At 36.7% G+C, this 26,808-nt stretch overlaps 2 pseudogenes; both read left to right on the forward strand.

Annotated features, from left to right (window-relative positions):
• Positions 1–5,680: 5,680 nt before the first annotated feature.
• Positions 5,681–10,003, forward strand: LOC138159731 (arginine/serine-rich protein PNISR pseudogene; annotated as a pseudogene).
• A 4,914-nt stretch (positions 10,004–14,917) lies between these two features.
• On the forward strand, positions 14,918–16,245 carry LOC138159721 (actin-related protein 2/3 complex subunit 1A pseudogene; annotated as a pseudogene).
• The last annotated feature ends 10,563 nt before the right edge of the window (positions 16,246–26,808 follow it).

A 26,808-nucleotide genomic window follows, 5' to 3' on the forward strand; every position in this document is an offset into this window, starting at 1 on the left:
TTTTCTCATATAAAAGAGATGTACAAAGATGAGCTTTTATAGTGAAGAAGAGAGACAGAGAGAACACACACACGTGTGTGCGTGTGTGTGTGTGTGTGTGTGTGTGTGTGTGTGTGTGTACATAAACAGTTGGGTACAGAAATCTACTTTACCTAGTAGGGAAATAGGAGGTGAAAGAGAAAAGAGATGACCAGAGTGGGGATGGGGGTGGGAGACTGATGGGGTGAATGAGTAAGCAGCAGGGATGATAAAAGGGAGAGTGGATTAAGGGATATAGTGGTCAGAAGTAAAACCAACTTTTCAAGAGGGACAAGATAAAAAGAGAGAAGTATAGACAAAGAAAATAGGATGGGGGGGGGGAATACAGTTAGTTCTCATAGCTGTGAATAGGAATGGGATAAACTTACCCATAAAATGGAAAGGGAGAGCAGAAGAGGTTAGAAACCAGAATCCAACAATAGTTATCCCTTCCACATCATAACTTTCTCCATTGAGGTTTCAATATATTGTGAGTCAACATAAGAAATTAAATGCAAGTTTGGAGGGAGTTTTGTGGAAGCTGCAAATGACACACAAAAGCCAGCAGAAGACATGGAGCCAATGACCAAATATTTAACCCAAATTTTACAGTAAGGTACTGTAAGCATCCCATAAAAGAAAAAGGAAAAATTTAGACTTCTTCTCTTGTACAAAGGGAAGGCCAAAAAATTTTACATGTTTTTTTCAGATCACAGGGGCTCTTGACCCCCATGATGTATGAGTGGTAACTGTATGTTGTTTACAAGAAAAACATTTGAAATAGAAAGACAAAGTTAAAATAAAGAAATGGAGCAGAATCCATTATGCTTTAGCTGAAGTAAAAAAGGCAGGGATAGCAATCATGATCTGGGACAAAACAAAAGTAAAAATAGCCCTAATTAAAAGAGATAATCAGGGAAACTGCATTTTCTAAAAGGTACCATAAATAATGAAGTAATATCAAAAAATTTTACAGCAAGTTTCTGATGAGGCCTCATTTCTCAGACATATAGTAACTGAGTCAAATTTAGAAAAACAATAGCCATTACCCAATTGATAAATGATCAAAGGGCATGAACAGGCAGTTTTCAGAAGAAAAAGTCAAAGCTACCCATAGTTGTATGAAAAAAAATGCTTTAAATAACTATTGATTAGAAAAATGCAAATTAAAACAGCTCTAATGTACCACCTCACACTTATCAGAAATGACAAATGCTGGAAAGGATGAGGGAATAGGTATAATTAATAAACTGTCGGAGTTGTGAACTTGTCTAATAGTTCTGGCAAGCAATTTGGAACTATTCCCAAAGGGTTATAAAACTGTACATACCCTTAAACCCAGGAATACCACTATTAGGTCTATATCTCAAAGAGATCAAAGAAAAAGGAAAAGTTCTTATATGTTTAAAAATATTTATAGCAGATTTTTTTGTGGTGGCAATCTGTGAAATTGAAGGGATGTTCATCAATTACGGAATGACTAAACAAATTGTGGCATATGATTGTGATGGAGTACTATTATTGTGCTATAAGAAATGACAAGGGAAATGGTTTCAGAAAAAATCATGACAAGACCTATATGAACAGATAAAAAGCAAAATGAGAACCAGGAGATCATTATGTACAGTAACAGTAATGCTTGTAATGATGATCACCTGTGAAAGATTTGGCTCATTGTTGTTGTCCAGTCATGTCCAATTCTTCATGACCTCATTTAGAGCTTTCATGGGCCACACAGCAAGTAAGTGTCTGAGGACAGATTTGAACTCAGATCTTCCTGACTCATGTGCAGAACTCTATCCACCATATCACCTAACTGTCCTTCTGACAATTAAGGAATGTTAATTTTTTTATGGAACCCATTTACATTTTGGAATCTTTACTAGAGGATCAAAACTACCAGACTTATCTCTGGGAGAGATTAAAAACTCCCCTATAGGGGCGGCCAGGTGGCTCAGCGAGTAAGAGCACCGGTTCCAGTGTTGGGACGACCTGGAGATCGAATCCCGGGCTCAGACACTCAGCACCACACCCAGAAATAACTGTGGCCGTGTAACCTTGAGCAAGTTACTTAACCCCAATTGCTTAAAAAAAAAAAAAACTCCCCTAATTGCACAAGAACAGGTGCAAGGACAAACAATATATCTTGTGGAAATATAGCAGGTCAGCTTGTGGGCCTTCAAAGACTGATAAACATATGACCTAGAATTTTGCAGGAGCTGAAGGTATGAAGGCCAACAAGTTTTCTTTTAATTATAACTTTAAACTAACTCAGAATTTCAGAAAGCGAAATTCCTGAGTTCAACTCAAGGACTAGAAAATTAATTTTAGGCAGATGCAGACTCAGTTATAGAGATGAATACAACATAAAATCATTTGCATGATAAGATCAGTTCAATAAAGATCAATACAGCAGAAACTAGAGGTAATATTAATTTTGATATTTTCAGGAACAAGTGTAGAAGCAAAGAATTCTTTAGACCTCAGTGAAGAACAAAGCCTCCAGGTATTGGCATACGGCTCCTAAGCACATGGTGCAGCTGTTGTTTCTCTCTCTGTTGTGTCTCTTCCTGCTTTTAGGTAAAGGAGTGTTGGAGAATGAAGCAACCTTGTGAGACTTGAAAGGTAAAAATGGTAAGCCACTAGAGGTCTGGGAGCTAAAGTACATGTCAGGTTTGTGGCCAGCCAGCCCAGCACTGGGTCTTGGAAAAAAGACCTGAGGAACTTAGCCCAAAAGGAGCTTAGGTTAGGATTCATCCAGTGGCTGTGACAAATTTGCAAATGAATTTGGTGGGGGAAAATGCTATGTAGGAATTAAATGTGAAGTTTGAGCCCACTGTCCCCAGGTACCCAAGTAATACTGGGGAAAATGTGCCCTTAGTCATTAATATTCTTCTATAAAAGTTAATTGATGTTACTTGATGAAACCTAGAACACTAACCCTTAGTGGTTAATGGGGTGGAGTGAGGTAGGGGTGAAGGGTGGGGGGTAGATACCAGAATGAGAGTTCAAGCTAATAGTATTAGAAAAGAGACAATCCTTCATGATGTCTCAAGAATCTAGCTATGAGAATCAGACTAATTAATGTGAGTATTGGTTGGGAGAGGAAGTCTAGAATCTCACTACTTTTGTTATGTCAGGTAGAATCATTTTTAGGGGGTCAACAAGCGCAAGGGGATCTGTTTTTTGTTAATTATGGAGCTATAAAAATATGGTCTAATGTAAAAAAAAATAGCATTTTTTTTGGGAAACCATTCTTGTTACCTTCTTGTGTTTGAGTCAAAGATTCCCTTGGTACATGTATAGGTCATAAAAATTTTGTAAAGTAAACATATTGATTGGTAGTTATTGATGTTCCTTAAATTGCTTCTTTAAAAAAAATAGTACCACAAATGATTTTTTTCTCAATCATTTCTTTCTCTTTTGGATATCTTGAAAATTAATCCTTTGATATTTTAAAATTCTGTTACTTCCAGCAAAGATTCCTGATGTGTGTACTTACTCTGGTCCAGCTGCTTTTTCCATCTTCATCTTTTTAGGGCCATTTCTTGTTCTTCACCTAGCATGTCAGGGATTGATGTGTTAGAGTACCAATTGTGATTCCACTGTCGCCAATAATAAAAATAGCTTGCTATTGAAATTCCAACTGATCTGTTCCGTTTGTCATGTTTGTTGTCTTCCTTCCTGTTTCAAATGCTCTGGGGATGATCTGGTTTCATTGGTTCTTACTCCTAGCTTTCTGCAAACACTGCACCACACTTTGGTGTTTTGTGAGGTGAAGTTGCTCATAATCCCTACTATGCTTCTCTCAAATGTTTTGCCACTGCATTTGAAAATTAAACCAGTGTAACTTTTGACCATATGGCAATATGAAGTATTTGGTAGCTGAGATAGTCTCTAGATTCTTTTGGCCTCTGTTATTGTGATTGTAGGAAATTGTGGTATTTCTTTTTTTTTGGGGGGGGGGAGGAAGGCAGGCAATGCAATGGGGGTTAAGTGACTTGTCTGAGGTCACACAGCTAGTATGTCAAGTGTCTGAGTCCAAATTTGAACTCAGATCCTCCTGACTCCAGGGCTGGTGCTCTATTCACTGCACCACCTAGCTGCCCAAGTGGTATGTCAAGTCACTTTAAAAATCCATTTTTCTTTGGTGTCAAAAGTTTATTTGAATAGATCAGTTTGGAGCTGTTGTAATTTCATTGTGGGTTTTTTTGTCATCTTTATCCTTTCTTCTAGCTTATTGTTGATTTTTTACCTTTATTCCAATGAATTAATAGTTTGATTTGCATATAGACAACTGAATAAAAAATAATTCTCATACTCTAATCAGTCATTTCCTGTTTTAAAAGGGCAATTCCATTTTTATGATGTCCAGGGCTCACTACATTCATTACCTTTTGTTTATCTGAGTGAAGAAAATATTCATCATAAAGGTATGAGACTTCTGAGTAGTCTACAAGCCTTTGACATCTTTTAAAAAATTAATCCTGAGCCATATTTTAGAATGCATTTTTTCACTACCCTCCCTTATGCTCACCTTTGCAGTGAAGTCACCAAGTATTAAGATACACGTTGACTGAATTGGAGGGTCTGACTGAATGCTTCATAGATTTTCTCTACTTCACCTACTGCAGCAGATGTGGGGACATTAGCTACAATTACCTTTAAAGTTATCATTTTGTTTATAATCTTCTGAGCACTTAAAGGCAAGATGACTTAGTGTCCTATGACCTCATGTTTTGTATTGGCTTTGAATATACGATGAAACCAACTTTAGCAACTTTTTTTTTGCTGCTTTCCAAAAATAACCTGTAAAACATCCTTCCATTTATATTATCAAATTATATTTTCTGGCTTCATTTATAAGGAGAATATGCCAGGAGGTCAGGGTTAAACACCCTCTGTCCTTTCTTCCAACTCTCCAGTTCCCAACATGACCCTAGATCATCAGGAACTAAAAGAGGCCATGAGTACCTACTTTCCCTTATAGAAACCTAATGCCATCCTTTCTATCCTCTAACCCTCACCTGTCCTATGAGAAGATAGCCACCAGAGGAATGACATCAAACACACTTTTTTCCTTTTCTACTGCCCTAGAAGGGTAGATAACCTGGAAGAGTAGTAGTTAGTTAGTACTAGTTAAGTGGTGGTAGTAGTAGTAGTAGTGGTTGTTGTAGTAGTAGTAGTACTAGTTATGGTAGTAGTGTAGTAGTGGTTGAACCAGGGCCCAAAACTCCTGAAGTCTGCCCTAAAACATTACCCTGTGGTCTGTTGATAACAATATTAAGGGATTAAAGGTACCTGGCTCTCCCACACACATAGGAGCAAAGATCTCAAGAGGATTCCAGATGAAACAACAATATACTATCCCCCTCAATAGAAGCAAGAACATTCGTCCGTTCCATAACTGCCAAAAAAAAAAAAAAAGATGACTAGAGAGTAGGAGAGAGATTATGCCAGTAAAGTCAGTCCAAACCCTGGTAAATAGGTCTGAACCTTGCAAACTTGGCAGAAGGGTTATATTAGGGAAAATAAGTAAACAGAGACAATTCAAATGCAACAAAAAAATGCTATCAATTAAGAGAAACCTTCAATACAAGACCAAACAAAGAGAGCAATTGCACAGCATATACATAAAGAAGTGAAAATCTTGGAATATGATATGCCCCAAAGCAAAAGGTATTGGTTTATAAGCAAGAATATCTTGCTCTGCAAAAATAAGTATAATCGGGGCGGCCAGGTAGCACAGCGAGTAAGAGCACCGGCTCCAGTGTTGGGACGACCTGGAGACCGAATCCCGGGCTCAGACACTCAGCACCACACCCAGAAATAACTGGCCATGTAACCTTGAGCAAGTTACTTAACCCTGATTGCTTAAAAAAAAAAAAATAAGCATAATCCTACAGGAATAAAAATGAGTCTTTAGGATAATAAATTACTTTTAAACATTTCTGACAAAAGACCAGAGCTAATTAGAAACACTGAAGTGCAAACACAAGAGTCAAGAGAAATCTGGAAAGATAACTACATATGAGCAATTGGAAGGGGCTAAATAATGTTGAAGTGTTTACATTCTAATAGAAAGGAAAGAGACGTGTGCCTTTAGACTCCTATTGTCTCAATGGCCACAAAGGGAGCTAAGTAACAAAAACACAGAGAATGGCTATGGTTTTGTTCTTTTTTGTTGGTTTTGAGGGAGGAAAGAAAGAGAATAAGAAATTAATATAACAAGAAAGGAGGGTGGGATGAAATGTATTATTTCAAGTAACTGAGTCATAGGAGAAGAAAAATATACAAAAATGGAGAAAGATGAAAGAACCTGATATCTCATGTCTGAATCAGACAAAGAAGAATTTGTTGTTGAAATACATTAAATTTAGCAAGAAAAAAAGATGGAGAAAGGATGAGGGAGGGCAGAATTGGGGAGGAAATAATTGCAAACACAACAAACATGATCTTCAGAGGGTTGATCATAAAAGGGAGATTAAAAAGAAAGAAAAATTTAAGAGATAATATCCCATGCTTGTTGAAGAAAGGAGTAAGAAGTCACCATGTCCGTTACAGATAAATAATATCAATCACATTTCTTCTTTATCTATACTTCCTTTTTTTTTTTAACCAAGAGTTGCATAAGAGAAAAGGAAAAAATGAGGCTATAATGGAAGGAGACAATTGAAATCATATTAATTGAATGTAGTGAACTCAATGTAAAAATTTAAGAGTATAGCTAAATGGGTTAAAAACCAAAATTCAGCAATATATTTTTCAACAACACTTAAAACACAAAGATTTACACAGAATCAAAATGTGGGGCAGGAACCATACTTAACGTGCTTCAAATGAATTTTTAAAAAGAGTAGCAATCATCTCAGAAAAAGCAACAGTAAAAAATAGACATGTAGATAAAGAATCCTTAATTCCACCATAGGTAACAAAATAATATCATAGATAATGAAATATTTACAACACTTAATATTTGCACAAAATGGCATAGCATCCAAATACCAAAGGAAAAAGTTAATCAAATACAAAGAGAAATAGACATAAAAATAATAATTGGGGACCTGCATGTTCCTTTTCAGAATTAGCCAAATCTACTATTTATAATGTGAATGTCAATGTTGACATTTATTTTCTCCAATATTTTGTCAGATCGCTGGTTGTTGGACCATATTCTCACATTTATAATAACAATAGTTAAGTTAATTTATATAGATTATCTAAAAATTAATTCCTAGTACTGTTTGGAACTTTTCTGCCACTCTACAACTATCACTGCAGAAACAGAAAGAGGGTGATGGCCATTTTATATTTGTCTTTGTTTCATGAGATGCCATGGTCAACCTAATAGCAAAGTGTATTTTTATATTTAATTAATTTAATTTTTATATTTAATTTCCTCAGGTAACAAAGACTAGGATAAAGTTAAAGTCTTTCCAGCTGGGGTCCTGCTGAAAGAACCCAAGTATACCTCCATAATACTATGAGGTATAAGAGTAGGAATTTTATGGAGTAAAAAAAATACATTTATACATGATACTTTTATTAGAGAGATTTTAGACTACTAACTGTTCTCCTAATCTCACCCTGATTTTTTTCTCTTTCTGGGCACTGGCACAATTCTTCCCCTATGTCTAGAACACATTCCTTGTATAACTCTATTTAATGAGATCATTTTCTTTCTTTGGGGCCTGCTTCAGATATTACCTCCTCTAGCAGTTAGGCTCATCCAAAGACAGACAGGAGATTTTTCCCTTTACCCTCACACTGCCTCCAGCCAAAAGTGTTTCCTCCTTCTGAAAGTTTCTTGTAGCATTTCATAAGGGATTCTTAAACTTTTTCCACTTGGAACCCCTTTTCATGTTTTGGCAGCATTCATTAGCACTGCATGGCCTGAGGGCATGTGCAGTATAAAGTGCACATGCTTTGTGTTTAGAACCAAGGTTGCAGTGAAGATGTTAGATGCGACAAGAACTTCCAGAAATACCTCAGATACGTTATGTTTTATTTTTAATTAATTTTTGGTTGTTGTGTGTTCAGAAACCTTTTATTATTGCCAAATTTTTTGTGACCCCATATGGGGTCACCACCCACAGTTTAAGAAGCACCAAAGATGTCATCTTTGCTCTTTTCATAGTCTACCTTTTCACGTGTATATGTTATTTTCCTCCATGGGACTGTAAACATCTTAAAAGCAAGTGTTATGTCATTTTTTATCCTTGTACCCCATATACTACACATAACCTCATAAACATCATAGGCCCCTAATGAAAGATAATTGAATTAACTTGGTTGATTACAACGTGGGGGGAATCTGACCATTATGAAAACAGTTGCATATCACCTGTGTATTCTGTCTAGTTTCCGAACTTGGAAGTATAAATATGATATAGTGGAAAAAATACTGGACTAGTCATTAAGTCTGGAAAGCAATTTGGAATTATGCTAAAAACAAAGTGATTAAAAAGTCCATACCCTTCGACCTAGAGAATTCATTGATAAGCATATTAGTCAAAGGAGAAAGTCAAAAGAAGTCAAAGATAGAAAGGTCTCAAGATATCCAGAACAATACTTTTCACAGCAAAAATTGTAAATAAAGTAGATACCTATTGACCTAAATGACTAAATAAATTGTGGTACATGAATGTGATTGGAAGATTACTCTGCTAGGAGAAATGATGAATATGAAGAATACAGAGAATCATGTGAAAACTTCTATGAACTGATCAAAGTGAAGTAAGCAGAACCAGGAAAAGATATATATGCAATGGCCACAACAATGCAAATGTTTAAAAAAGAAGTGGAATTATAATGATCAAAATGGTTTCAAAGGAGAGAGGATAAAACGTATCTCCACTTTTTTTCAGAGGTGGGGGACTATGTCTATGGAACATTGCATACGATGTCAGACTGGGTTGATGTATTAATTCACTTTTCTGAACTTCTCTTATTTCTCTTTCATTTTTTATTTGTTACCAGGGTTGACTCTCTGGGGAGAAAAGAGAAGTCAGAGAAAGGAATATGTTTAAAAATTAAAGTGATATAAAAACAAAAGATAGCAATAAAAATATGTCGAAATATTTCAACAACCTGACTCTAGGCAGGTTCCCTCAAAAAACTTTAATTCTTTCCTCTTTAAGAAACCTCCATAGGAAACTATCTATAGCCATTGTCAGCAACACATTTCAATAAGGAATGGTCCTTGTGGACAGGAGATTATCCCTTATTTCTTAACTAAATACATTTCCTCTTGTTCTTTCCCCACTGAAAAAGAATAGCAAGGGTTCAAGAAAAAGTTAAATTAATGAAATGGGTGGAGAAGATGTTCTAGTGAACACAGTGGAGGCATGGCCAAAATGGATGAAAATGAACTTGCTGCTGCTATGATCTTAAGTTACATGTGTGAAGCAGCCTGACTTTTAAAGGGAATGCAAACATAGGAAATATAATTTATAATCAAGCAAAATGGTTAATCAAGGATAGCCTTGGCAACAATGGCCTTTTCACCAAAAACAATAGATGCAGTCATTCCAGCACCAACAGAATCCAAGAAACCAACAGATTTATTAGGCTGCATTAGCTCACACATGGATTACCCAGAGAAGCCTCAAGTTAGCGAAGTGAGATGGTACAGCCTCCAGGAATAATGCCAAATGGACAAGGCATGTCTGGGATAGAATCTGGTCCAAACAACTATGGGAGTTTTCAAGGAGATACAACCTTTAAGAGAATATAGCAACCAGAATAGGTAATGCATCACCAGCCCCTCCACCTCCCTCCAGATTCATGGATGCTACCAATACCAGATCCTATGGACAGTGTTTCTTCTTCTAAAGATAGCAATAGTCAGGACAATGGAGAATTTGCACCCTTACAATATGCTTATATTTAACCAGATCACAGCTTTGGTAGGTCATCCAATAATTTTGTAATGAGGCCAGTTGATTATCAGATAAAAGATATTTTTGACACTTTAATATCATAGATATGGACACAACCAATTCTTTGGAAGTGTCCCACCAAGAATATGTAAGACCTGTACAGATAAGCACTGGTGTGAGTGTTTTTAAAATGAATAGTGTTCTCTATTTTTTTATTATGAAAAGCATTAGAGATTTCTTTTTGGAAGGTATTCAATTTCTTAAGTTAGCAGGGAAAAAAAAGAAATTCAATAAACCATAAAGGAATTTTTAAAAGAAAAAACCCAGGTACAGGTGGATTTATAAGTTGCTTTTATCAAATATACAAAGAGTAATCACCTGCAATATTACATAAATTGTTCGCAAAAATGGAGAAAAAAGGCAATTCCTTCTGTGATACAAATATGGTCCCAGTATCTAAAACAGAAGAGAGAAAGAAAGTAGAGAAAGAAATCTATAGACCAATATCTCTAATCAATATAGATGCAAAAATGTTTAATGAAATATTAGCAAAAAGTAACTTATTTCAAAGATTCTACATTAGAACAGTTTGGATTCATATTAGAAAGTCAGGGTTGGTAAAAATATTAGGGAAATAATAAACATAATTGTGTATGTAAATTTTAAAAAGACAAAAAATGTGATTTATATTAAAAGAAGTAGACAAGGCTTTTGACAAAATATAATACTAGGTATATTTAAAATACTTCAAAGCATAGGAATAAATGGGGCCTTACCTAATATGGTAAGTGCTCTCTATCTAATACCAAGATCTAACATTATCTGTAATGGAGAAACCCTACAGGCCTTTCCAATCAGATTGGAGGTAAAGCAAATGTTTTCATTTTCTCCACTATTATTTGATATGTTTCTAGAAATGCATACTTTAGCTGTGACAAGAAAAATTTCTGGGAATAAGAATAGGCAAAGGAGAAATAAAATTATCACTTTTTGAGAATATTATTTATTTAGAGAATCCTAGAGATTCATCTAAAAATTAAAAGAAACAACAACTTCAGTAAAGTAGCAGGATATAAAATAAACCATGAATGTCATCAGATTTTATGTATATTACCAACAAAATCCATCAGGAAGATAAAGGAAAATAAATTACATTCAAATTAACTATAGATTTTGTAAGATATCTGGATATCCATTTACTAAGATATACATAAGGATTATATAGTACAACTATAAACACTCTACAGAAATAAAGGAAGACCTTATCATAAAGATATTCATTTCTTATGGTTAGGCCATGCCAGCATAATAAAAGTGACAATATTACCTAAATTAATTTATAGACTCAATGTCATACCAATCAAACTACCAAATAGTTACTTTATAGAACTAGACAAAATCATAACAATTCATATGGAAGAACAAAGATCAGTAATCTCAAGATGAATCATGGGAAAAAAGACAAAAGAACAGGGTCTAGCAGTATCAGTCCTCAAACCATACTACAAAATAATAATAACCAATATTACTTGGAGTTGGTTAAAACATAAAAACATTGCTCAGTGGAATAGATCAGGCTAAAAAGACCTGGAAACTATCATATATAATAGCATAGTGTTCAATAAACACAATGATACCACCTACATACAATGGAATTTTTGTCGTTTTGTCTTGTTTTTGCTTGATATAAATTCTTTTATTTTCTTTACTGTGCTTATTTTCCACATTGACGTGTCTTGTGATGGCTCCAGCTTGGTTTGGGGAATTATTATTTATGATAATTTTGGTTTTTTAAAATATCTTCTTTCTGTTTTATTTTAATTCATAACGTTTGTTCTTTCTATTGAAGCTATTTTTCCTGCTTTCTTATTTTTTTGTTCATCACTTTTCTTTTTCTGTAAATCTCCTTTTGAGATGTTTTCATTTCCTCCATTATATAATTTTTACCCTTCTGCTTAGAATTTCTAGTGCTGCTCTTAATGGGGACATTAGGGAGCTAGACTCTTTTATGGCTTCTCCCTCCACCATCTTGCCAGTCTCCTAACATTGATATTACAGCATCTTGCTATCCTTTTGTCTTCATCCTCAGCTCCTCTTATATTTTAATTTTTTATCATAGATTTAGAATTAATATTAGAAGTCATATAACTCAACATTTTAATTTTAAAGATGAGGAAATGGAGAAGGATAATGAAGAAAAATGGGATGGAGGTAAATTCACAATAATTACAACTTAGAATGTGAATAGGATTAATTTACCCAGAAACAGATAGCAGAATATCTGGTACTGGCTAAGAAATGGAGAGGTGAATTAGTGGAACAGAATAGACATACAATACACAGTAGTAAATGACTATAGTAACTTTGTGTCTGACAAATGTAAAGATTTAAGTTTTTAGAATAAGAATTCATTATTTGGTAAAAATTGTTGAAAAAGCTGGAAAGTAGTCTGGCAGGAATCAGGCATAGATCTATATATTAAACCACATACCAAGAAAAGGTAAAAATGGATACAAGACCTAGATATAAAGAGATATCACAAGAAAATTAGATGAACATCAAACATATTATCTATCAGACTCATTGATCAGAGAATAATATGTGAAGAAACAAGAGATAGTGTTATTGAGGTATAAAATGGATAATTTCAATTATTTTAAATTAAAAAGTTCTTGTATAAATAAAACCAATGTAGCCAAGATTAGAAGGAAAGCAGAAAATTGGGGGGAAACTTTCATGCAGTCTCTCAGACAGGAGCCTCATCTATCAAATATATGGAGAACTTTTTCAAATTTATAAGAATAACAGTCATACCTCAACTGATGAATGATCAAAGGATATGAAATCAATTTTTCAATAAAGAAATCAAGACTATAGTCTCATATAATTATATTTTATATAATTGTATGAGAAAATGCTCTAAATCATTATTGATTAGAGATATGCAAATTAAAATAACTGAGATATCATCTTACACTATCAGATTGGTTAAAATAATAGATGCTCTTCAACCGAGGAATGGTTAAATAAGCTATGATATATGGTTGTGATAGAATACTGCTATGATATAAGAAATTAACAATTGATTGATTAGAAAAACAAGGAGACATTTGGACCTTTGGAGGAAGATATTATCCATCTCCAGAAAAAGAACTGACAAATAGAAATATGCCTAGTATGGTCTTGCATATATGTGTGTATATATATATATGCACATATAAATATATGTGTATATGTTTATGGATATGTATGTATATGTGTATATATATATGTTTGTGTTTAATTGCAGCCTTCTCTAGGGTGGGGGAGAAGGGGAAGGAGAAAAAAATAAAAAATGTACAGCAGAGAACAAAAGAAAACCTAGAAGGAAGTACAGAAAGGCTGGGTTGCTTTGAAAATAAGGTATAGGATTTATTATGCAGGTTTTTGTGAAATAGCAATTTATTGTTTTGTATTGAAGCCTCTCATTTTCTGCTCTGTATATAGAAATGTTCTTTTTATTCTTTTGTATTTAAGTTTAAAATGATTTTTTTTTCTTTTAAAAATAAAGATAAGGAAATGCAGGCTGAGAAAGGTTAATCAATTTGCCCAAGGTCTCATAAGTGCAGGGGCAGGACTTTAACCCATTTTTTTCTGGCTTCAAATTTAACATTCTTTCCATTGTATCATGTGTTCTTTTAAAATCTGAGTTCTTGAAGTCTCTAGATACTTCCCCCTTTTCTTCCTCATCAGGATCTATCACAGCAGAATTTTGCTTTTGAAAACATCCCATCTCTCTGGAGATGACTTCCCATGTAGAATCTCAAGAATGGAATTCTACTTCAGCACACTTTGAAATCTACTCCCATAAAGATTAAGATAAATGTTAGATGATGCCTGGTATTTCCTTCTTCTCATTCACTAACTCTAAGATGGCATGACCACTGCCTTCCAAGATTGCTGTCATTCACAACTCAGTTCCTCCTTACTGACCAGTTAGGCACAGAATTAACTATACTATCTGTCACTTATCCCTTCTGAGAGGCAGCAGAAAAGATAAAGAAAAAAGTGAGTGATGTTATTTTTTTTTCTGTTTAGGTGCTGAGAGCTAATTGAAGTTATTGCAGATAGTAGGGGTAATTAGGGTATTGGCAGAAAATCTTCCAATCAGTGATTATTCACACCTGGAAAACCAGATTAGGAGAAGAAATTCAAGAGAAAAGTACTTTGGCAGGCTATAAAATCTGGTGCTCCTGAGCCCACTATGACACAGCTGCAAGAGAGAAAAAAATAACAACAAAAAGGAGAGTTATTTTGTCAGGTCATCAGCAAGGATGGCTAGAGGCACCCCAAATGACAAAAAGGTCTCAATTCTAGCAGGTGTGGGAAGGGAAGGAGAAATGTTACAATGATCTACAGAAATGATGCTATGTTTATCTTTGCCATAGGCAATCAATAAATATAAGTGTATTAAGTGTGAATTGGGCTCTGTCCAAGAGGGGAAGATAAAAGAATAGTGGAATGTCCTTCTGCTTTCCAGCTTATTAAGAAAGATAAAGGGTTCCCTCAGTAATATGTACATAAAAGACTCTAAAAGACGAAAAGAGAACAAGAAAAAAGGGGATGTAAAACAGATGTCCTCACATCAAGAGGTTAAAAGGTAGAAGAAACTGATGCAAAGAAAGAATGTGAGATGTATCCCTGAGAAATTGGAGTTCCAAGATCAGTAAGAGGTTCTTTACATTATAACAGAGGTTTGAAAACTGACTGACATTCTGGGATTTGTGGTTCAAGGGGACAAGTATTCCTCCACAACCCTAAGGACAATTTAGACTCACCTTCTTTGGGTCACAAGGAAGGTTTGAGGCATGCCTGGGAGTTTTAAAAAGAAACAGAACCTTCGAGAGAGCAGATACAAAGGAGTGAAAACTGCAAGAGCTAGGGGGAGTCCCAAGCATGACTTAACTAGCTGTGCCGAAAGGATCAGTGGAACAGGGACAACAGGTGAAAGGAAAAACCAAAAAGGAGTCTTCCTCCCACCGCCAGAGCTTATTCGCGTCGACTCACCAGAGTCCGTGAATCCTCCGCTCCAGGGCCCGTCCGCACCCTCCCCATCCCAGCTTTTTCCCTTTTGAAAACACGAAGAATAATGTCCTTACATCAATTTTTACTAGAGCCAATCACCTGCCATGCTTGGAGCAGAGACCGTACTCAGATTGCCTTTAGCCCTAATAATAATGAAGTCCACATTTCCAAGAAGAATGGGAACCAGTGGGTGAAAGCCCATGAACTGAAGGAACACAATGGACACATCACAGGTATTGACCGGGCTCCAAAGAGGGATCGAATTGTAACTTGTGGTGTAGATCTTATGCCTATGTCTGGAGTCAGAAAGATGGCATCTGGAAACCAACCCTGGTGATCCTGAGGATTAACCGTGCAGCCACTTTTGTGATATGGTCTCCCTTGGAGAATAAATTTGCCATAGGTAGTTGATTTCTGTGTGTCAGTCGACTGATTTCTGTGTGCTACTTTGAGTCTGAAAATGACTGGTGGGTGAGCAAACACAAAAAAAAAACAATTCGTTCTACTGTCCTGAGTTTGGACTGGCACCCCAACAATGTTTTGCTGGCTGCTGGATCTTGTGATTTCAAATGCAGAGTTTTTTTCTGCCTACATCAAAGAAGTTGATGAAAAGCCAGCCAGTACTCCATGGGGTACCAAAATGCCTTTTGGTCAACCGATGTCAGTTTGGTGGTACTGGAAGTGGTGGTTGGGTACATGGAGTTAGTTTCTCTGCCAGTGGAAACCGCCTTACTTGGGTCAGCCACGATAGTACTGTATCAGTTGCCAATGCCTCCAAAAACATGATGGTTTCACAGTTGAAAACAGAGTTCCTCCCACTCCTGAGTGGTCTTTTGACTCGGAGAATAGTGTGGTGGCTGCTGGCCATGACTGCTGCCCAATGCTGTTCAATTATGATGATCGTGGCTCCTTGACCTTTGTCTCCAAATTAGACATTCCAAAACAGAGCAGCCAGAGCAACATTTCTCTCATGGAATACTTCTGCAACATGGACAACAGAACCACGACTGAGGATCGCAACACTGCTCTAGACATGCTATACCAAAACAGTATCACCCAAGTGTCTATTTATGAAGTGGACAAACAAGACTGAGGCAAATTTTGTACCACTGGCATTGATGGAGCAATGACAATTTGGGATTTCAAGACTTTAGAGTCTTCCATCCAGGGGCTACGAATCATGTGAAGCTGTATTTCCTTTCTCTAGCATGACAGACACTTGACAGAATGCAGCTCCAGCATTTGCATGAACACAGGAAAAACTCTGCCACAAGTCAAAACTGAATATCCCTTGTTTTGTTTTTTTTTTTTAACATAATTGGTGAATGTATTGGTTTAAAAAAAACAGCAGTGATGTCTTTTTGATTGGCTATTTCATTCCATTCTTGACCAAAGCTGTAAGTAGTTTATTGTGGGAAGTTTTCACACTAAATTAAAGGGGCATTTTCTGTAAATTGTCTGCTAGAAAATTTTTTTAAAAATAGAGGAAAAACCAAAAAGGAGAGCTGAACCACAACAAAAGGAGAAATCCAGAGGCATCTTGGAATAGAGAACTTGGCCTGAAGTTACAAGTTGTACCAACCTCTTCAAAGTCTGAGTGAAACTGCCACATAGACACAAAAAAGTCTACTCTTTTTCCAACTTTTTCCCTTGCCTATCTAATAATAGACACTGTACTATACTGTGCTCATTTCTCTTAATTAAATATTCCCTGTATCATGAAATTGCTTCAAATATAGAGATCAATCAGTTGATAAGCAAGAAGCATAAGGAAATATATATATATATATATATATATATATATACATTAATCAGGGCCAAGAACAAACTTCCATCTGAATTTTCCTAACTGGGGGCTCTAAGCTAATTTAATTATTTGATGAATTTCTATTTGATGTAAACGCCATAAAACAGCAGAGAAAGGGACCAGAGAGATCTGAAGGCCATTATACTGTGCCAGGTTGATTGTTGCAATGGAATATGACTGATTAAATCTATCCCCATGTGAGATAAAAAAAAAAGTCAGGATGAAGACAGGTGAAGCCTAGGTAAAGTTGAAATTCAGCTCTATTCTCTTTTAGAAGGAAAGTTGGAGCTGATAGATCAAATACATTCTACAATGGTGTTACATTGTAACATTGGTGTTACACCAGAAAGGATGGGTCAGGGCCTTCTGAGGAGAAAGTAGTTTCTCATGCTTCATAGAAGGCAATTCATAAATCCCATCAAGAACAAAGGGAACAGGGGAGGTTAGGTGGCACAGTGAGTAAAGTGCCGGCCCTGGAGTCAGGAGGACCTGAGTTCGGATCCGGCCTCAGACACTTCACACTCACACAAAAAAACTAGCTGTGTAACCTTGGGCAAGTTACTTAACCCCAGTTGCCCTGCAAAAGAAAAAAAAAAAAAGAACAAAGGGGATTCATAAATCTCATCAGGAACAAAGGGGTCCATTACTGAATTCAGAAAAAAAAAGACATGTCATGATAGTAGGATTCCTGTGCTAATGAGCATGAAGATGGTGGTATATCAACTGACATGAAGAGTCAGGACATTCATGAAGGATGTGACAGAGAACTTCCAGAGACACACCAATCATTAAGACTATTACTTATTACTGGTTATCTATATGGGAAAAATACTAAATCAGATTCATTAACATTCAATAGGTACAAAAATATATTTTGATACATGATCTTAATTATTTCATCAATGTAGATATTTTATTCATCAATGCAGATTACTCCCCCACCCCAATACACACACAAAGACACACATACTTTCTCATTCTGTGTGATTATTGTCCATATCTTTCCATAAATCCTCCAAAGAAGATCTATCTAATAACATGAGAACTTTCCTTTGCTTAGTTGTTGTTGATATCTTAAGTCTACCAAAGCAGCACTCCCTGGATATCTATTTATTCATTCCATTCTCACTATTCAATTAGCTTATCTGCTTGTGGTCATATACATACTCGGTGTTTTTCTGGGACTGAAAGGCTAATTTGCAGGGACTAGAGAGATGTTCAGTCTTTGCTATTCACTTGTTAGTATTCCTTAGCAAATTCTACTACAAAGGATTTTGTAGTAAGTCTGCCAGAACAGTCAGGGAAAAGATGCAAAGAGGTATAAACTTAGATATACTAGTGAAATTTAATAAAAGAGCTGACTGGGTCTCAAATAAAGAGAGAATGCTAAGAACAGAACGGCTGATATTTGCTCACATGCTTTCCCATATGCTCTTGTCCAGGCTTGTTAAGTCTCATATGTCAGTGACTATATATCCACAGATTCAACTCCTGAGATATCAGCAGTATGAGAGGAGGTCTCTTTATATGGAGAAAAAAGTCTTATTTCTGATTTATGTTAGTGATACCTCAGTAATCTCCCCACTTCTCACGGATATTAGGGCAACAATGAGTTAAGAGATAAGCAGTCAAAAATGGAGATGGAATGCTTGACCCTTGTCTTTCAAGGTCTTGAACAGTCAGAACATTCATGTTTAGTCCATGATCAAGTAAAACACATACATTTTACATTCACAGAGATGAAGGGTCAGAAAAGGATGCCTTTTCCTGCTCAGATGATAACTGTCTATAGCAGGAGTTCTTACCCTTTTTTTATGTTATAGACTTCTCAGAATAATGCTTTTATATGCATAAAATGAAATACTTAAGATTACAAAGGAAACCAATCATATTGAAATAAATATGTAACCAACCAAATTGACAGACACTCTGAAATCATAGAACCCAAAGGGGTCCATGGACCCAAGATTAAGATCCCTTCATTTATAAGGCTATACCATTTGAGCACTTCCTTACACATGGTTCCCATAATAGCCACCCAAGGTCAGGGGAACTTTTGTTGGTAAACAACCTTTAAAAACAAGAGCTCATAATTTGAAACTTTGTCCAAAGGGCTATAAAACTATACATACCTTTTGATACAGCAATACCACTGCTTATATCCCAAAGGAAAAGGACCTATTTGTACAAAAATATTTATAGCAGCTCTTTTTGTGGTGGCTAAGAATTGGAAGTTGAAGGGAAGCCCATCAATTGGGGAATGGCTAAACAAGCTTTATGATTGGTGGTATATGATTGTGATGAAATATTATTGTGCTGTAAGAAATGATAAGCAGGGGCAGAGGAAAGATGGTGGTGTAGAAGCAGGAAAACTCCCTGAGCTCCCCCCATAACCTCAAATACCTGTAAAATATGACTCTAAACAAATTTTAGAGCTACAGAACCCACAAAGTGACAGAGAGAAACAAATCATCTGGTGAAGGCAGCCTGGCAGGAGGGCAGGAAGGGTCCATCGCAGTGTGCTGGCAGTCAAACCCAGCCCCTTGAGAGCCCATGGTTTTAGCCCCAGGGCGACCCGACCAGTGGCTGCAGCAGACTTCAGGAGAGTGGATCACCAGCAGAGTGGTGGTTTCCAGAATTATCAACCCATAAATGCCAAAGAAAAAGTGAGATGTCAGTGTAGAACTCTGTTGGAACTGGGGGGTACTGAGGGGCAGGTCCGGTCCCTGTCCCCCAGAGCTAGAAGTGGTAGAGATGCAGCAGCCCTGCAGCCACCTCCATGTAACTGCTTCAGAGCTCCTGGCCTGCAGATTGTAGGGGGGCCAAGAGAACATTCAGTGGTTAATCACTCTTGCTTTAACCTGCCTGGATCTGGTTTGTGGTCTTGGGTAATGGTCCTGAGGTGTGTGACCAGCGAGCCAGAGTTTGTGGGGGCTGCAGAGACGGCGCCCATCTAATAATTCTGGCAGCTGCAAAAACCCTATAGATCCACTATGGAAATGTTTTGTGTAACTACACATGCACAACCTATATTGAATTGCTTATCTTCCCAGTAAAGGTGGGAGACAAGGGAGGAAGGGAAAGAATCTGGAATTCAAAGTTGTAAAATCAAATGTTTAAAAATATATATTATTATTTTTTTTACATGCAACTGGGAAATAAGATATACAGGTACTGGGGTATGGAGATCCATCTTGCCCTACTGGAAAGTTGGAGGAGGACTGGGGGAGGATATAGAAGAGAGCAGATTTGGGGAGGGGTTATACAGTGGGATCACTGTTTTGGGGCAGTGGATAGGGAAAAGATGGGGAAAAACTTGTAACTTAAAATCTTGTGGAAATGAATGATGTAAACTAAAAATAAACATAAAATTTAATTTTAAAAAATTGTGAAGACCAGAAAAAAAAAAAGAAATGATAAGCAGGATGACTTCAGAAAAACCTGGAAAAACTTACATGAACTGATGCAAAGTGAAGTGTACAGAACCAGGAGAATACATCCATATACTACACATACTAACATAATAATACTGTACATAGTAACTTCAAAATTGGTCAATGAAGAATTGTGAATGACTTAGCTATTCTCAGCAATACAATGATCCAAGACAATCCCAAAGGACTAATCATGAAGCATGAAGAGCAACTCAAAATGGGTTAACAAGCTTACTTTAACCAGTCAAATATGTATCGTTTACCTAGTTCAGGGGGAAAAGGTCAGCACCCCAAACTTCAGAAGATACAGACAGAATTATCAAGACAGAAACAGATCAAGTAGACAGATTTCCAAACTGTCCAACCATTACATCCATACCAAATCAACATCTGGGTTTTTCAATGGGGGGGGGGAGGGTGGCTCTCAACAACCAATGGCTTCCCAGAGTCTCATATGATCAAATCACAGAACACTTCTCAAAGGGAGCCCCCAAAACAAAGCTACACATCAGGGCTTATATAGCCTTCTCCTGGCTCAGAGAATGTAACAACCTTATTGACTCACTGGCCAATCAAGAAGTATCTACTGAAAAACAAGCCTCCCACCCCAGGCTCCTGGTGCACTTTAGCCTAGGGGCAGGGAAGATCTTAAAAATTTACATTCCCATTACACCAGTATAGTCTTCAAGAGACAGAATGTCTTCTACATCTTCAAATTCTACCACAAAACCAGCTCCATTCTCAAAGAGTGCTGAGTGACTAAAAATGTGTATCAGTCAAACTTTCAGGGTGATTTCAGGGTTCATGTTTGAGCTGGTGCAGTAATGGAAAGAGGGCTGGGCATTAAATCACAAAAACTGTGTTTCAGGTTCCTTCCATACTGCTTCATAGAAGTGTGACCTTGGACGAGTCACTACACTTTTCTCTGCCTCAATTTCCTTATCAGTAAAAAGAGCCTAATGACACCAACCTAAAGGGATCATAAGGATCAAAGTAGATAGTGGATGAGAAAGTCCTTTTTATAACCTTGTAAACAGAAGTCTGCTAATATTATGATATTAACACAATCAAGATTTTTCATGTGCTCCTTGTGGCAATATTATGAATACATGCATTCATAATATTTCCATTTCTATATTTTCTATTCACAAAATAGATTGTTCCATCTTGTATAGGTATATAAACTTTCTATGTGAATCTGGCTTAGGGCTATTTCACTGAGCAATAATCTTTTAATTCTTTTTTGGGTGGGTGTTTTTTTTTTTCCATTTGGATGGTTTTGTTTTGTTTTTTGGAGGGGGGAAGGCGGGGCAATTGGAGTTAAGTGATTTGCCCAAGGTCACACAGCTAGTAAATGGCAAGTGTCTGAGGCTGGATTTGAACTCAGGTACTCCTGACTCCAGGGCCATGTAAAACCACACATAAGCAGCTTTCCAGAGGACTGCTGCTGTGAACAGCTTTCAAGATTCTGATTACATAGTACAGCAAGCTCTCTATTTATTCAATAACAATTCAGAGCAAAACATTCACAGGAAGTCAAGGTACAGCATTCACAATGTTACAACTTATCACAGAAAATCAAAATATAGCATTCACCATGTCACAAATCAACAACTTATCACTAAAATGGCCACATAGTTTTCACCAAAGTGGTCACATAGTTTTAAACAAAATACATTCATTTAGTCAATAACAAAATCCTTCATTCAGTCACAAAGCACGAAAGTCAAAGGTCTCCACTCCTAGGTCACAGTAAATCATAATCTTCTCAGTCAATACATAGTATCCAAGTAAAGTCTTCTTTCAGCTTGACTCTAGGCTGGCTCTCAGCTTCCACAGTTCCTCTTCCATGGTCCTATCACCTGGGTTCAAAGGCAGGCAGCTCCCAGTTCCTTGTCCAGCTCCTTGTCCAGTTTTTCATTAAGTACCCATTCCATATTGAAGTTCACAGTGTCTAGTCCACCTAAAGTCCTTCACAGTTCCTGTTTCTGGAAAGACAAAGCTTGACAGAACCACATACACAATATTCAAACATATTGTCAGTACCATCATCAATTCACTATCTGCCTGTGAAGTCAACTCAGACCCACCAACAAGGTCTGAGAACTCAACACAAATTATCAACATAAAAATCAACACAGACCCACAAACAAGGTCCAAGAGGTCGGCACAAATCACCAGTAAAGTCCTAGGACCTCCAAAGCCCTCCTCCAGGACTTCAGTAAACAGACAACCAGAAAATCCTCTTTCCAGACTTCCAGTAAGGTCCCAGGGCTTCTTTACAAAGTATCAACACAGACAAACAGAGTGCCGGGATACTACAAGTTTTCTCTTTCTTGACTCTGCCACTACAAGTCCCTCTTCAGTTCTTCTGTCTCTAGCCTGGGAATTCTCCTTATATATGGTCATTAGCTCCTCCCCAGAAGTTCACAAGTTGTGGGGTTCACATGTTCTGTTTCTTAACAGACTTGAAACAAGACTCAAAAGAAACTTGAACTGAAACAAGGTGTTAATTCAATAGCTGAAACAAGCTGTGAACTACTTCTGTGCTTGCCATTACAGGCCAGAGCTCCATTCACTATACCACTAATCTTTACAAATGTTCTCATCTCTCAGTCTAGTTCCTTACCAATACAAAACCTCTACTGACTTTTAATTTGTACATTCTCTAGTTATATGTATACATTTAAGTCTCCTAAAATTTATATTTCTACTCCCTTTGCTTATATCTTCTTCCCTGGGTTGAAAATAGTGATCTAGATTATCCAAGGCATTAAAGATTTATCACTTCAAGTCCTTTTTATAGGACTACTCATTTCTAAATAGTATCTCATTTGCTGAGGTTATTATGCAGCAAAAAAAATTTTTTTAAGGAATTAATGTTTCCTGGAGCTCTGCATGAGTTTTCAAAAATCTGTAGGATGGTGAGTTTTTAATAAATCCAACTAATTACCTTTTTAAAGATTAGATGTCAGGAATGAATCCTTTAAATTTGCTGCTATTTAAAACTAGTAATAAACCCAATTTGTTAAGAACTAAATGTAGTTTTAATATGAAAATATCATCAGGGGATAGCAATTTCTACCAGAAAGATTTTCTCCCAGTTAAGGTGTAAGGGAGGATATATCAGTCCAACAAAGGAACATCAGTAGGAAACAGTAAATGAATGTAAGCAATTTTTCCTCTTTGCTGAGAACAACAGGATAAATTCATTTAATATATAATCTAATTACAGTGTTACTATGGTAACAGGGGAAAACAAGGAATAAAACTCTTACCTTCTGCTGGCATTTAGGGAATATGTTCACTTGTCAGGTGTTTTCTTCCAAAACCTATTCCTCCAAATATTTGGGATCTGAAAAAAATGATCGTCAAAGACTTACTTTTTCTATAAGTAGTAGAAAACATTTGACACTAAAATTGTAGTCATAGTTTAAGATTTAGTTCAAATACTGCCTTTTCCATGAAGCCTTCCATCATCATCCCTTCTCTTTCTACTATATAATGCCTCCCGGTTCCATCCTTTACTATGATAATTGCCAAACCACTTAGCCTCTAGACCACTTCTGGTAGCATTGTATTTGTCTCTTGATCAGTCTCATAGATTCAAAAAGGTCTGATATATGAAGTGTTGAGCAGTTTTATAGTATTATAGAATATATTTTTAGAATAATATACATATTTAGTAATATGATATAATAATATAATACTATCTCTATGTTATATGCAATACACACACACACATATTCTATACTTGCAACCCAAGGAGAACATGCTTTTGTCTCAGGAGAATTAAAAGCAAAGTCAGAAATTCAGGCTAGTTACAAAACTTAATGGCATCTTTGTTCTTTTTTGCTGTTTCCTAACTTTGCATTTTTATGAAGCACCTTACCCTAACCCCCAATGAGCTATCAGTGTATATATAATGGCCATCTATGTAGAGCAGTAAGCCCCAGGCCCCAGAGAAAATGTTTGGTTGATTTCAACCCATGCTATAAGAATAGGCCCCCTCACAATTTAGTGAACAATAAATCTGCAAATTAAATCATAGGATCAGTCAGGAATAGGGGAACCTGCGGCCTCAAGGCCACATGTGGCCCTCCAGTTCCTCAAGTGCAACCCTTTGATTGAATCCAAACTTCATAGAACAAATCCCCTTAATAAAAGGATTTGTTCTATAAAACTTGGACTCAGAAAAAAGGCTGCACCTAAGAACCTAGAAGGCCACATGTGACCTCAAGTTCACATGTTCCCCACCCCTGGGATAGGTCATATTCAACTCTCTCTTTTCCTTCTCTCTACTCCTTTATTCCTATGATCAATTATCACATTCAAAGATCCCAAAGCATCAGGTTGGAAGCAGAAGTAATATACAACACCACTATTCTAAAACCTTTTGGAAAAACTTGTGAAACATCACTGATAAACATAAGAGATAAGACTTCCCAAATGTTGGAGGAAAACTGAAAGACAATTTTTGTGCTGCTGTCTCCTACAAAGTGACCTGGTCAATCACTCCTGGAATAAAAAGTGGGCTTCTCAGTATTTACAGTTCCCCATTTCTCCTGTGTAATGGGAATGCAAATTTGGAAGATCTTCCCTGCCCCTAGGCTAAAGTGCACCTGGAGCCTGGGGTGGGAGACTTGTTTTTCAGTGGATACTTCTTGATTGGCCAGTGAGTCAATAAGGTTGTTACATTCTCTGAGCCAGGAGAAGGCTATATAAGCCCTGATGTGAGGCTTTGTTTTGGGGGCTCACTTTGAGAAGTGTTCTGTGATTTGATCTGTATTCTGGGAAGCCATTGTCCAGGCCCCACCCCGGCTTTGAAAAACCCAGATGTGGAAACCCAGATGTTGACTGGATATGGATGTAATGGTTGGACAGTTTGGAAATCTGTCTACTTGATCTGTTTCTGTCTTGATAATTCTGCCTGTATACTTTGAAGTTCGGGGTGCTGGCCTTTTCCCCTGAACAAGGTAAACGATATATGTCTGACTGATTAAAGTAAGCTTGTTAAGCCATTTTGAGTTGCTTTCCTTTAACAAAGCAGATCCAAGAACCTGTATGGGCAGCAAACCCTGAGGACGTGCTTGGGGTGCTTGCCGCTACATCCTGTCCTTGAAATTTCAGCTAGGTATTTTTTAAAAAATCATTCAATTAAGCTGATTGGATAAACATGTTTTGTTCATGAACTGTTCTTCATTTCTTTCATATGATGACTTACTTAGAACAAAAATCACACATTTATAGAGAGCATTTGCTGCTAAATGGTGTTAGATTACTAAGGGGAAAGCATTTTATAAATTTTAAAGGACAATACAAATATGCTTGTTTTGAGAGAAAGTGGTGGTTTACTATTAAGAGTCTTAGAGTTAGATGTCCTGGTTTTGAGTCAATTCTATGACATTTTATGGCTATGTAACCCTGTAGGGGCTGGTCTCTGAGCTACAATCTCCTCTTATAAAGTGAAAATAATAATGTGCTAATGGGATTGTCATGAGGGAAGCTTTTCATAAAACATAAAACATCAAAAATTTTAAAATACAAATGTTAAAATCACTAAACAAACTTATTTAAAGAGATCAGAGTCAAGCTGTTATAGTTGAATACTAAATATTTTTCACTATTATTCTTTCTTCAAGATTTTTACTAGACTCTGTATTGACTAAAGATGTAGAGAACACAACATCCCACTGTCCTTTCTTTGATCTTTTCCCTAACAAGTCAGTGATCTGACAATATGCCGACAGTTAATTCACATATGACTTCCCATAAGAATGGCAGAGTAAAATTTTAGTCCAAGTTTTGGGAGTCATCCAATTAGGAAAAAAAAACCAATATCTAGTGCTAAATGGCTTTTATCTTAATTGCTATGGGGCTTTCCCAGTAGGAAAAGAATGACCAAAGAAACCAGGTCATGTATCTCCAGTGACCTTTTAATGGTTACATCAAGTACATCTCTGTTCTCCTACTGAGATAGATATTACTTACTTATTAAATTTCTATTCAGTACTGATACCTTCCCTGCCTTATTTTAAAGGCTGGGTCTCACTGAGTTGAGCTCAGTCTAGAGTGGCTTTGTTAACAGCATGAAAACGATGTACAAGATTGCAGGTAAAGTAGCATGAATGTTTATCCACTGCCAAGAAATCTGGAAAGGGGAAATGTCATGCAATCTGTGATTAAATCCCAGTTAGAATAAATTGACTATTGCATATAGTTTGAAGCTTTTGTGCATTCAGTGTCAGGACTAATCCAAGTCAGTTGCTCAGGACCCATTTCTCCATTCTGTTCCATCAGGAATCAGTAGCCTTGTGGCAGACATCTCCTCTGAGCACAGAAATGTGTTGAGGCACTGTGGCACAGTGTAGAGTGCCAGATTTTAGAGTCAGAGGATCTGGGTTTGAATCTTGACTCTTATTTACTACCTATGTGATTTTGTGCAAATCACCTAAGGAGCTCCCTACATGACTTCTTCCATCCAGTGACACTGGCTTCTGAGCTCAGCAACAGACTCTTATCTCTGGGCACCAGGCATTCTGGTAAATGTCCCTCTTTTTAAACTTTTGGGTTTTTTTTTTTTGCCTTTTGGAGGGCAATTGGG

Source organism: Petaurus breviceps, unplaced genomic scaffold (assembly GCF_028583685.1).
Source record: "Petaurus breviceps papuanus isolate PSGF00001 unplaced genomic scaffold, PetGlider_PUasm1.0 177, whole genome shotgun sequence".
Lineage (NCBI taxonomy): Eukaryota > Metazoa > Chordata > Mammalia > Diprotodontia > Petauridae > Petaurus > Petaurus breviceps.